The following is a 13,219-nucleotide window of genomic DNA, read 5'->3' on the forward strand; positions in this document are numbered from 1 at the left end:
GAGTGAGAAGGTCAAGTCTAGCTAGGAGTTCCCAGGAGGTCTCATAGGCGAGTGGCCCTAGAGCTTGGCTCTGAACAGTGGAGAGGATTAAGAAATAGAGAATGGGGAAGGATTCCAGCTAGAAGAACAGAAAAGGAAGATGCAGAATAAAGGACTCAGGATGAGAGTTAGGAATGATGAGTCTTCCAGGTTGTCTGAACTCTAAGTCAAGACTAATCAAGCAGGTCTGTACCTGAGTCTGAGGAGTTTGGACTTTCTGGTTTACTTTGTATTAGATATTTCATGGAAGGAAATAAATAATGATGAGATATTAGGCCAGAGGTCAAAAATGAATGTTTGGCAAGCAGATTACCAAAGGCTGAAGTGTTTTGTTAGACTAGCATAATTATTTTTTTTAATGTGAGTATTTTTTAAAAAGGGACTTTCACATAAAAATCTGGATTTCTTGAAATTGAGTTATTTGTAGTGAGGTGGATGGACGTAGAGTCTGTCATACAGACTGAAGTAAGTCAGAAAGAAAGAAACGAATACCGTATGCTAACACATATATATGGAATCTAAAAAAAAAAAAGGTTCTGAAGAACCTAGGGGCAGGACAGGAATAAAGACATAGACGTAGAGAATGGACTTGAGGACACAGGGAGGGGGAAGGGTAACCTGGGATGAAGTGAGAGAGTGGCACAGACATATATACACTACAAAATGTAAAATAGATAGTGGGAAGCAGCCGCATAGCACAAGGAGATCATCTAGGTGCTTTGTGACCACCTAGAGGGGTGGGATAGGGAGGGTGGGAGGGAGCTGCAAGAGGGAATATGGGGATATATGTGTATGTATAGCTGATTCACTTTGCTATAAAGCAGAAACTAACACACCATTGTAAAGCAATTATACCCCAGTAAAAATTTTTTAAAAATCTGCATTTCTAAATTATATTGAACAATTTGTTGGCATTTAATATGGCAATAATAGGCTGCAACTGTGTAGAAGATGCCTCTTCTAGACAAGCCATATACTTCTTCAGTTTATATGAGTCCCTGCCTAATCCAATACCTGAACTGCTCCATTAATTTACCTTATCTACCTAGTCCCCATGGGCATTTGAGCTGGCAATCCCTCTCTTAGAGGTCCCTGATGGATGCTCTATTGTCATAAAGTAGAAAAGTTAGAGATTTAACTTAATGGCCACACTAAGGTTAATACTTCCATTGTAAACATATTATATACATTGTTTATAATCCCATAAAAAGAGAAGCCTGGGATTTATTGATTTTTATTAAACTTTTCTTCTTGTCTTTCTTCTTATCAAAGACAAATACTCTTGGATTTTCCACTAGTGGTCACTTCAGTCAGAATCTGACCATGGTCCCTGTGGTAGACAGAATAATGACCCCCTCACCCCCAAGTATATCCACATCCTGATCTCCACAACCTGTGAATATGCTAACTTACATGGCAAAAGGGACTTTGCAGATGTGATTGAGTTTAGGATCTTTTGATGGGATGGTTATCCTGGATTATCTACTCAATGTAATCACAAAGGTCAAAGAGGTGAGCATAGAATGGTGGACAGTAGATAAATTACCATCATAGATGCCAAATGTTCCAGGATATCATTTACTTATACTTACTATGTACTACGCATTTACCTGCAAAATTTTATTTAATTTTATATTGCTGTGAGGCTGATGTCATTATCTCTACTTTACAAATGAGGAAATAAAAGTACTCACAGGTAGTAGATGTAGAGTTGAATGAAAATCATCAGTATGACATATATAACTTTCTTATTCCAATGTTCTCTTCAAGGTACCTATAAGCCTACATTCAGTTTTTTCTTTTATCTTCCTTTCTGAGCTAATTTTGGAACTAGAATTTTATTAATAACATATTTATGTGAACACAGAGTCTTTTTAGGTAGCTAGATGTCTTCCTGGACTAAACAATTGTAGTAGTTAAAAGACCATACCCTGGAGCCAGACTGCATAAATATAAACACTGTTCCATTACTTTACAGCTGTGTGTCTTTGCAAAATTTTATGACTTCTTTGTGCCTCAATTTCTTCATTTGTAAGGTAGGGACAATAATAGTACCAATCTCATAAGGCATTTTGAGGATTAAGCGTGTTAAAACATGGAAACTGCTTGGAAGACTTTCTGGAACCATATGGAAGCCTTTGTTTATCATTATTATAATTAGGATCCTTGAGAAGAAATGACTGTTTCTTATGACCTCTCCTTCCCCAAACAAAATATATACTATCAATTCAGCAAGCAAATTATGAGTTTTTGTTCCTTGATAGGGTTGATCCTCTTTAGCCTTTTGGTCACAAGAGAGAAACCTGCCACTTCTCTCAGCACAGCAAACTTACTTGAACAGTGGCTTAGAATTCCTCCAATCTCCAATTCCATTGGTAGCTTTCCCTTTTTAAAGGTTGAAATGAGAATATTGCTGTCTGTATCTGGTAAGTCACTCACCCAAACTGTGCAGGGTGAGCTTGTTATAAAGAGATGAGACACCTAGCTTGGCAGGTCTCAGCCATCTCTCTTCTCTTCGGCTGGTCTCCCTGGTTAAAGTTCCTATGAGCATAGGCCCAGCCACCCATCCTTCACACTGAATGGTTTTATGTACCATCTGTGCTCCACGTGGTTGGGCACCTTGGCTGGTTCTTGAGTTGTCTCCATCCTATCTCCATGCTGATGACAACCAGCAACTGTCTCAAGTTGCCTTCAAGCATCTTCTTTTGCTTCTTTGAGAGGATGGAAGAGTGAATGGGAAGAAGCATCCCAAATGGGAACTGAGTAATATTCTTGGCTTTATGCCTCAGATATTCCCTTGGTAAGTCTTTCTTCTAGCTTTTATTCATGACACGAGAAGACTCAAAAGTGAAGCCAATACATTTCTAATGGAATAGAGGTAGGATCCTAAACTGTACAGTTGATGTTTAAAAGCATATTAAACAAAGAGACAGACAAGGGCAGAGGAGAACCCTTGCAAGGACAGTGTACATAGAGAGTAGGAAGAAACTGATGTGTGAAAATTGGGGCTGAGCTAGAGACTTCACTCTCCTCAACAGGGCCCATTTGACTGGTAATGAGATTTTGTATCCACCCTTATACTTGATTAATAAGAGCAATGGGGTATATGCCCCACTCCCTCCAGTATCCATACTTGGGCAAGTAGTCCTCAGTATCTCCTGTTTCTCCTTCATGCCCAAAGTTGACCAAATACAGTAGTTACAGAAGTTCAAGTGATTAAACAGATACAATCACAAACCCTTGGCTTGTGAATTTTAAGAATCCTGTTGACTACTTCACTCAACAAATATTTATTGAGCCCCTATCGTATTCAAGATTAACTTTTCACCATGATTTTTATCCCTGTCCTTGTCACCAGAAGTCTAGGCCTCCCATGGCATCCCTTATTTGTATATCCTCTTTGCAGACCCTATGTACCACCGTTTCAGCACACTTTATATTATTTTGCAGTTGTTCTGTTACACAGAGCTCCTCACCTCAACTCTAAGTTCCTGGTGCCAAGGACCTGTTTTTCATTCTTTTGCATCTGCACACCTAACGTAGTGCTCAGTCTTAGTGAGTGTTCAATAAATGGTAGTTAAATGAAGAAGTCTTTAGAATTTGTCATCAGTATTTTACAAAATGAAATAGGCATTTTAGGAAATTGAATAAATGAATTAGAAGGTTTTTCTTCCAGTAGTGGCCCTCACTATTATCAAGATGGACTGAGACTTACAGAGGTGGCATTCATGAAACCCTGGAGTTTAGGAGAAAGGGTTGGGATGAAAACAAAGCTGTTCCTTGAGCAGACAAGTCATCCTACCCCTGAGTGCACTTTCATTTTGGCTAATTGTGCAGCATTCCTGGGGCCTGAGTATCAGGTCCTGTCATAATTTGACTTGCTTACTCTGAACTGGGTTCACTACCTCATTTTAAGTCGACTAAGGAAAGTACAAGCATAATAGGGTCAGAAATAGAAACACCATAAATTTGTTATAGCTAGGGGCTTTAATGCAGAGTCTGTTTTACAAACTGTTTATATTTGCATCTGTTGTTTACTAAGTTAAAGTTTATAAATAATCAATACTTTAGACATTTAGGTGCAAATTAAATAATGCTTTACTTTGTTTCAAAAGAATTTGAGGTGAACACTTAAATGAATTTATTCTAATGACACAAAAATTATTAAGCAAAAAAAGAAAAATGAGAAAATAGATAGAATGTAAAGTTGTTTGTTACTTTTGGATTGCAATCCTGATATGACTCAATATTATTTATAATAACAAGCCCTTTGTTGATAAAAATATATTCTCACAATTGAGTTGTTCTACTTCCCAGAGATGAAACAAGAAGCCAGACCCTTGAAATTTGTCAGTCTCCCTGCAGTGATCATCTGACCCTGAAAAACATATCTCTTTAACAAAGAAGCATGGCATCTGCCAAGATACTCACTCACAAACAGCACTGAAACTAAGTTATAAAGAGTATTGAGAGACAACCAATAATAGCCATAGTTACCAACTATTCAGCATTTCCTAAGGAGCATTTATTGCTGGGCGTTTACTAGCTCTATGACCTTGGCCAAGATCCTTAGTCTCTCTATTCAACCATTTCCTCACATGTAAATTGGGGTAATCACAGAACCTACTTCACAGGATTGTTGTGATAATAAAATGTGTTGATCTATGTAAACCATTTAGTACTTGGCACATGGTAAATAGACTTAACATGGTGTCTATTACAACTATTACTGAGTACCTAGAACTAGATCGGTATGTTATGTTTACATATGTTATCTAATTTAATTTTATCTTTTTTAAAAATTAATTTATATTTGGCTGCATTGGGTCTTCGTTTCTGAGTGTGGGCTTTCTCTAGTTGCGGTGAACAAGGGCTACTCTTCGTTGCAGTGAGTGGGCTTCTCATTGCGGTGGCTTCTCTTGCTGCGGAGCATGGGCTCTAGGCACATGGGCTTCGATAGTTGCAGTGCACAGGTTTCAGTATTTGTGGCACGTGGGCTCAGTAGCTGTGGCTCATGGGCTCAGTAGTTGTGGTGCACGGGATTAGTTGCTCTGTGGCACGTGGGATCTTCTCAGACCAGGGCTCAAACCTGTGTCCCCTGCATTGGTAGGTGGATTCTTAACCACTGTGCCATCAGGGAAGTCCCTAATTTTATCTTTTAAATAACAACCTTCTTATAAGTACATTTTTATACTTTTACACATGAGGAATCTGAGTAAGAGATTAAATAATTGGCCTAGGATTTCACAGCTAATAAGTGGAAGACATTTAAATCTAGGTTTGTCTGACACTTAAACACCATGGTATGCTGTCTTGAGACCACATCTCCAATTCTCATAGAAACTGTTATGTTCCTGGTGTAGGTGTTGAACTTCAGGAGCAGTAATGACTCCATCTCTCCACACTTCAGGTAAGCATCTTCAGCCTTGTATCTAACCCCTTTGCTTCATTATCTTTAACTTTATTACATGCTACATCTTTCCATACACTCTGTGCTGCAGGCACAAAATAGCGCTAATAATAATAATTTATTTTCTCATTTACTCCCACAAAACCCCAGTGAAATAAGCAATATAATTTCTGCTTCACAGATTATTAAAGTGAGGTTCATAGAATTCAAGATTGTAGAGCCAGTAAGGAGAGCTGTAGCTACCAGGAGCCAGGGATACAATAGCCGAAGACTCAATACTTGCCCTCAAGGAGCTCAGTGACAGGTAAGGAAGATGGAAAAATAGGCAGACAATCACAGTGGAGTGTGGGTAATGCTATGATAAAGGTGCATGCTGGGTGCTGTGGGACTCCTGACAAAGTAGAAGAGGGAGGAGGGAAATGTGCTCAGGGAAGGCTTCCAAGGGTGGTGACACCAGAGCTGAGCCTTCGCAAAGGAGTGAACCAAGAGGATAACTGAGAAGAGGGCTTCAGGTCCAAGAGTTTCCATGAGCAAAGGACCAGAAGCCTGGAGAAAGGTGGGACAGTGGACAGCTGCAAGAAATTCACTAAGGCTGGAGTTGAGAGTAGAATAGGGTTGTGGTGAATTGAATTCAACTGTGAAGGACCTTGTGTGCCTCATTAAGTAGCTTAAATTTTATCATGAAGATAAGAATTTTCTGACATCTTTAAGCAGAAAAGATATGGCATAAGATTGACGATTAATATGGCATTTTTACTCTGAGGTCGAGGATGTGCTGAAGGCAAAAATAGGGTGGGATAGAGTTAGGTAAACCACTTGGGAGTTTAGGTGAGAAACAACAGCCTTCTGAATTAAAGCAGAGGTACGGGCCTGGAAAGGAGGAAGAAAAGCTTCAATCTATTTAAGAGTTGAAGTGGCCAGGATGAAGGAATTGGCAGTGGGTATAAACAGTGTGAAAAAAGGATAAATCTAAGCTGACTCCCATGTTTTGGCCAGACAACTGGGTACTCAGTGATGCTTCCACTGAGAAATTAGAAAGAATTTAGAAAGAGAAGCAGATTTCAAATGAAAGGCTGCCAGCTTAGCTGTAAACACATTGAATTTAAGAAGTGTGTGAAACACAGGAGGATGCCTCTGGGACTGATTTGGAGCTAGGAGGAGGATTCGGTACTGGGGAGAGAATAAGTCTTAGGTGAAGTCATGGGTGAAGATGCAGTCATGGAAAGAAAGTTAACCAGGACTTGAATTCAGGTCAATTTAACCTCAAAGCGCATACTCTTCCCATGACTCTTAAATTGCCGTTTCCCAAGGATAACATCATTTACAATTGTTTATGCTGTTTCTTGTATGTGGAATGCACTTTCTCTTCATCACTATGTCCTGAGATCCTAGCTGCTCTTCAAACTTCAGCTCAAGTCCCACGTCTGGTACAGCGTCCCCCAGACTCTTACGATCAACATTGATCTTTCCTGCCCATTCTTCCTTTATATGTTTTTACTCCTCTAATATAGCACTAGGGATCTTAGAGACCTCAGAGGGTCCTGAAGAGTCATTTAGCCCAAGCCTCACTGTTGCATGAACCCCTTTTTCAGTGGCCCCCATGAGTAACCTTGCAGCCTTTCTTCAACAATTCTACAAGCAAGCCGTCTCACTTTTCAGAAACAACCATTCCAATTAAAAGCAGTTTTAATTACCAGAAGATTCTGCTAATATCCAGAGCTGTCTGTTTTAATGTCCACCCACTGGTACCTGCTTTGCCTGGTGGAGTCCACCCCCTCTTCACACGGCATCCCTTCGGTTCTTTAAAGACATTTATCATGTACCACTTTATTGCTCTTTCCAGGGCTAAACATCCTCAGCTCCTAAAGCTACTCTTCAGGACGTGTTTTGTCTGTTTCCTCACAATCCTTGCACTGTCATTTCAAGGTACTCCAGTTATATCTCTCTTAAGATATGATACTCAGAGCTCAACCCAATAATACAGATATGATCTACCCACCACCAAATAGAGTAAAACAATGCTGTTCATTGTTCTAAACATTTTTACTACTTCAGATGCAGCATAAGATTTTATAAGTAGTCTCATGGCCCTTAACTGTGGATTTATATATTGAATTCACAGTTACTTATTATAGTTGCTTTGGATCATGGTTATTTGTAAATGTGCCTCTCCTTCTCCTGATTATAAGTCTTTAGATTTATCCAAAAGCATGTGTTATTTATCTCAGTAATCACTTTGCTCAGCACAGTGCCTTTCATGTACTTGGAGCTTAATAAATGCTGTACCTTCAAGCTGACATTGTGTCAGTGTGTTTCCTTAAAAAGCCACAGCCAAAAAACTGTACCATCTTGCCTCTTCTATTGAGTAATGAAACTTTTTTTGTCTGCTTGAATTATTATCAAAAAAGGATTTACTGAAACAATATTCTGCTAAGAGAAGATGAACATTAAATTTGAGTTAAAATCACTGAGTGAAAGGAAGACTAAATTTTCTCCATGGCAGAATAGAATTTATACTCTGCTTTTTCAGAAACATATCTGAACTCAGCTTTCATCTCTCTGAGTCTCTAAGAACCCTGTCTCTGCGTTTTTCTATAATTAATTTCTAAGTCAGCTGAAAGTATGCTTTTCTCCTCTCCCTTCCTAGCAACTCTTTCTAATACAATACAGAGAGTTAAAGCAAAGTGGCCCGGTTCTGGTTTTCCAAGAGTGGAAAGATTGGATATTCAAGAGGGACATTAATACCAGAGTAGTTTTGGGGGAAGATACTCAAGTGAAAGAAACATATCTGAGCAACTTTATAGAGTATTTAAAAGCGAATTTAGATGTCATTGTATCTAAATGACAAACGAGGAACGTGACCTTGTGTTTATCTGTAGTCAAGAAATCCAGAGTCTTCATTTTTAAAAGATCACAATAGGCTGTCTAATCCAGCATTCAACAAAAGACTCCCAAACATCCTCAGCTGCATTGAGCTGGTTGGTCTCTGAGAACTGGCAGCACTTAAGACTACATTAGACAAGTGTGGGTTTTGATCTGTCCTACTTCTAGAGTTGAAATTCCTTCTTAGCTGTTCTGGATTTAGGATCATCTCTGAACTGCCCCCAGGCTGGTGGTGCAGTCAGAGTGAATCACCCCCATTTATTCTGCTGTTGTACTTTACTCCATGTGCTGTCTTTCCCAGAGACAAGTTATTTGTTAATCATAATGAAGATAGATCTTTTCCACGTTAAACTGATTACAGCCTCCCTACGTCACATCAAGTTGCCCAAGATTAGCCTTTTTGTTATTTTTAAGGGCACAGGAAGTGAGAACCCAAAGTGTGGCCTCCCTGGGGAGAGAGAAGGACAATAGAATACTGATAATCTCCAAGAACAGACTAACTTCCGTCTAGCCACCATAAGAAAATACACAATCTACATTAAAATATGGTGTTTGCCATGCAATTTTCCTAGCACATTTAAACATTGCTTCTCATAAGCCCTTCCTCTGTAGAAGTTCTGGAGTCCTCATTGAACAGAGGCTTCTGATTCATTTACAGATACACACGGCACTTTCATTAATGTCTCAGGGTTAGTTGACAATAGAATCAGGTATTGATATGGTTGGAGGGAGGGCTCACTTAAGAGTAGATTGAGACCTTTTGTTTCACTGAGATTTCTCAGCCTTTCTCTCTTACCTTTTCTAAACTGTCCCCCATTCCCATTAATGTCTACTGGTATTCGGGCTTGTCTCCTTGATGCATAAGAAGTGATCTGACTATAGTGGCTGTGAACGCCCCTGTTGTTTCAAAGATGAGAGAGGAAATTAAACATTTGTTCAACATCTACTCTTCCACTCTATATGAAGCTTGCTCTTGGCTAGGTTCTTTACATACATAATCTTAATTCTCTAGAGATCACTTTCCCTCTGAATGAATGTAAACCCACACGTTCCTGAAAGAGTTGTCACAAAGATGAACCCACAAATCTTTTCATTAAGGGCAAAACTGTTGAGCTAATGTCTTTGGGGTTTAATGTCACTGTTGCCTTTAATAAACTTAACATCATTTTCAAGAATGAATAAGTAGTTATTTGCCTGTGGCACCTCAGTAGTAACCGCACCAAGACCCCTTGCTAGTAGGACATTAGTGGAAGGAATTCAACCAAAAGAAGTAAAAGTAAAGACGAGTAGTGATAGTATGCTTATTAAATAATTTAGTGAATGTTGCGTATGTGTGTGCCAGGCATGAGTTAGGTGCTGAGGCATAGTGGTTTAAAACAAACTTGGTCTCTACCCTCATGGGGCTTACAACAAAATATAAAAAATGACTGTTAAACAAAAAATCAGAAAGATCTGATTTCCAATCCTGGCTTTGCCTATATGTACCTTGGGCAAGTTGTTTAGTCTCAACTTTCCCAACTATAAAATAAATGAACTAGCTAATATCAATTCTTCATTGATTTGTAGTTCTGTGGATTTCATTTTTTGCCTTGTAAAAACTGATTTCTCCTGCCTTATATTTAGGTACCTCATAGTTCTTGGACTTTTTGATTTCATAAGGTATAAGTTGAAGTAGCTTCCTAGTGAGAAACTGCTATCAGTTACAGATCTTGTTTACCTCTCTTTTGAGAATCTCTTAAAAGAAGATTAGGAATCTGCCTGGCAGTTAGAATAGCTCCTGCTCAATCCATTCTACAGTATTCCACTATTTTTTGTCCAGCATTACGTTTTAATGCTTATGGTTTATTGTTGTTATTTATGATACTTTTGTTGATTTAATTAAATAACTATATTCTTCATCCAGCTAATCAAGAATTATTTTGAGTACAAAATGTTCATTATGTATAATATACTACATACATGCCTATTTTATTATCAGGCAGCCTTCTTAACATACATACAAATTATCGACTCTTCTCTAGTTTTGCAATCTTATGAGGTTTAATAAATATTTTTATTGGATTTCCTTAATAAGTAGTCTGTTTCCTTTGGGTTATTAAATAATTCAAATGTACTTTATAGTGACTAAAGTAATTTTTATGCTTTTCAAATTCTTTCCTTGAATCCATTTCCATTTGTGCCTCCCATTTCCCTCTTTCTGCCCTCAATTTCCTCTCTTAGACGTCACAATTCTTGAAAACAATGGCCTATAGTTTAGGGACTTCATTATGTGCTCACCTCTGTACCCTAGGATACCTATTTCCAAGTCCCCTTGATTTATTTGGGTTTTCTAAGCATTTTTTACCTACCTTATATTAATAGCTCTTTTTATAAGGCCTTCATTACTTACTAATTCTGCAAATTCCATTTCCTTATCTTACCAAAGATGAAAAAGGAGTTCATTATCTCAGTTGTTTTAGAGTCATTATTAATATCACTCCTTTCCTTATTTGTTAATGGCTCTACATATGTTCAAATATTTATTTTCCCTGGTATAGTTGTAAAAAACCTTCTCACTCTCTTTAATGTATTTGGCCAGCATTAGCTCATTATTCCTTTTGGCTGTCCTTCCCATTCTGTTCCTGGGAGTCCTGAGAGATTTTTGTATCCTTTGGGGGAAGAAGTAAGGGCAGGGGCAGATCCAGGTCCATGGGCTGCCTTACAAGAATTGATTACAAATTTAGTATAAATGTATTTATTATAGGACAAAGCTGGCAAGTACTGTAAATATCACAAAATCATGAAAAATAACAATGATTTTTTCTTAATTAATTGCCTGACACACTTCTATAATGCTTTCTTTCCTGCATTTTTAGGCTGCCTACTCTTTGGTCATCTTTTCCTATAATAGTGATTTTTTTTTTTAATTTGTAGGGTTGCCAGATTTAACAAATAGAAATACAGGGAATTTGGGATTGACATGTACACACTGCTATATTTAAAATGGATAATCAACCAGGACCTACTGTATAGCACAGGGAACTCTGCTCAATATTATGTTAACAACCTAAATGGGAAAAGAATTAGAAAAATAATAGATACATGTATATGTATAACTTAATCACTTTGCTGTACAGCTGAAACTATCACAACACTGTTAATGAACTATACTCCAATATAAAATAAAACGTTAAAGAAAAAGAAATATAGGATGTTTAAAGTTGAATTTCGTACAATACTGGGAATACCTACACTAAAATGTATTTGTTGCTTATCTGAAATTCAAAGTTAACCAGGCATCTTGTATTTTATCTGAAAACCCAAATAATACCATTTTCTACAAAAGAATAGAAAAATAATTTAATTTCTCCTCTGGAATATTTAGTCAAAGAATTTTTAATTTACTGGCAGTTTAGAAGCATTTCTCCAGCCTCATAACTTTGTATTGTCATACAAAACTTTAGAGTTGTCAAATTTGGGAAATCCTGTATCAAGTTTTTTCATACATGAGCTGTAATACTTTTAAAATTTCTTCACAGATAATGCCCAGCTCTGTCCACAGAAGCATACTTTCTCCTCCCTCAGTCACATTTTTCTGGTGCTGGCACCATGGGACATATGCATATGGTGGTATGAACTCTGGTCCTCTAACTGTGGACTTCATAAATATATATCCCACTGAATTTGACCCAAAGGTATCCAGAACTTAACTTCCCTTTAGCCTGATCCTGAAATACGCCAGATCCCTCTAGTGCCACCTGACTAGAGAGGAAGGTAGAGTGGAAAGAGCCAGTGGTCCTGACCAACTGGGGTTAAATCACCTTAGGTTCACAAATTTAATAAAACATAACCATGAGAGCAGACCGCTCTCATGTATACATTCCTTTGGGTCTTAAAAGGGACCTTGAGCAAAAGAGGGACCCTAAAATTTAAACTTGTCTAATTCATGGTAAATCTGCCTCTGGCAGTTATGGAAATGGTAGAGGGAGGGGAGGGAGCCCTATTTTCTTATTTCCCATTTCCACCATAGCATGTTCTCATTCCCCATCTGCTTATTCTCTTCTTTCTCTCTCTCTCTCCTTCTCCTCTCCTTTCCCTTCTCCCTTTCCCTTCTTCCCCATCTGCCTTTCTCTTGAATCAAATCTCAGTATGGAATCTTACTTTTTCATGAAGAGAATCTACAAAAACTCAATGATGTTCTTTTTGAAGATTCTTCAGATTTTCTCCCAACTTTTGAATTTTAATATATTCCCTCAATGTCCATAATGTACTAGACTTGTAATTCTCCAAACTGTAATTCTTTGAAATCTAAAACTCTTCTAAGACTGGAACCTTACTCTGCTGAATTCAGGTTGCTTCTTCTCAGGGATATTAAGCTTCTCTCATTTCCAGTGGTTTTGTTTTAGTTAGGAAGAATCAATCTCAGTGGGGTCCTTCTGTGGTAGGCTTTCTACTTAAACTGGGTATGACCCAGAGTCGTGCATATCTCTGGAGCCAACCTTATAATGAATGTTATCTGAGTCCCAAATCTCCTAGACTGTGGAACTGAGATTTCCACATACTGTGAGGTCTTTAGTCCAAGTTTCTAAGTTAGAATTAGTGTGAGAACCCTCTGCTTTTAGAATTAGGACTCCACGCACACTCTTCTACTCCAAGCACACGTCTTCTACACCCAGATGCACACACTGTCTGGGGCATCTATTCATTCCTTCTCACACTTTTCACTCTTTCCTTCTGCTGCTTCTCATTGTATACATTCCAAACTCCCATAGTGTAAACGCTTTCTTCAAAAGTGATGGGATATATCTAAAAACTGATGTCATTCTCAGTTTTCTTTTTTTTAAGCCAGTTGAATGATTACAATAGACAATTCACTTAGCTGAAAAAAGTTTACACTTCCTGATAAAG

The sequence above is a fragment of the Stenella coeruleoalba genome (genome assembly GCF_951394435.1).
Source record: "Stenella coeruleoalba genome assembly, chromosome: 4".
Taxonomy (NCBI): domain Eukaryota; kingdom Metazoa; phylum Chordata; class Mammalia; order Artiodactyla; family Delphinidae; genus Stenella; species Stenella coeruleoalba.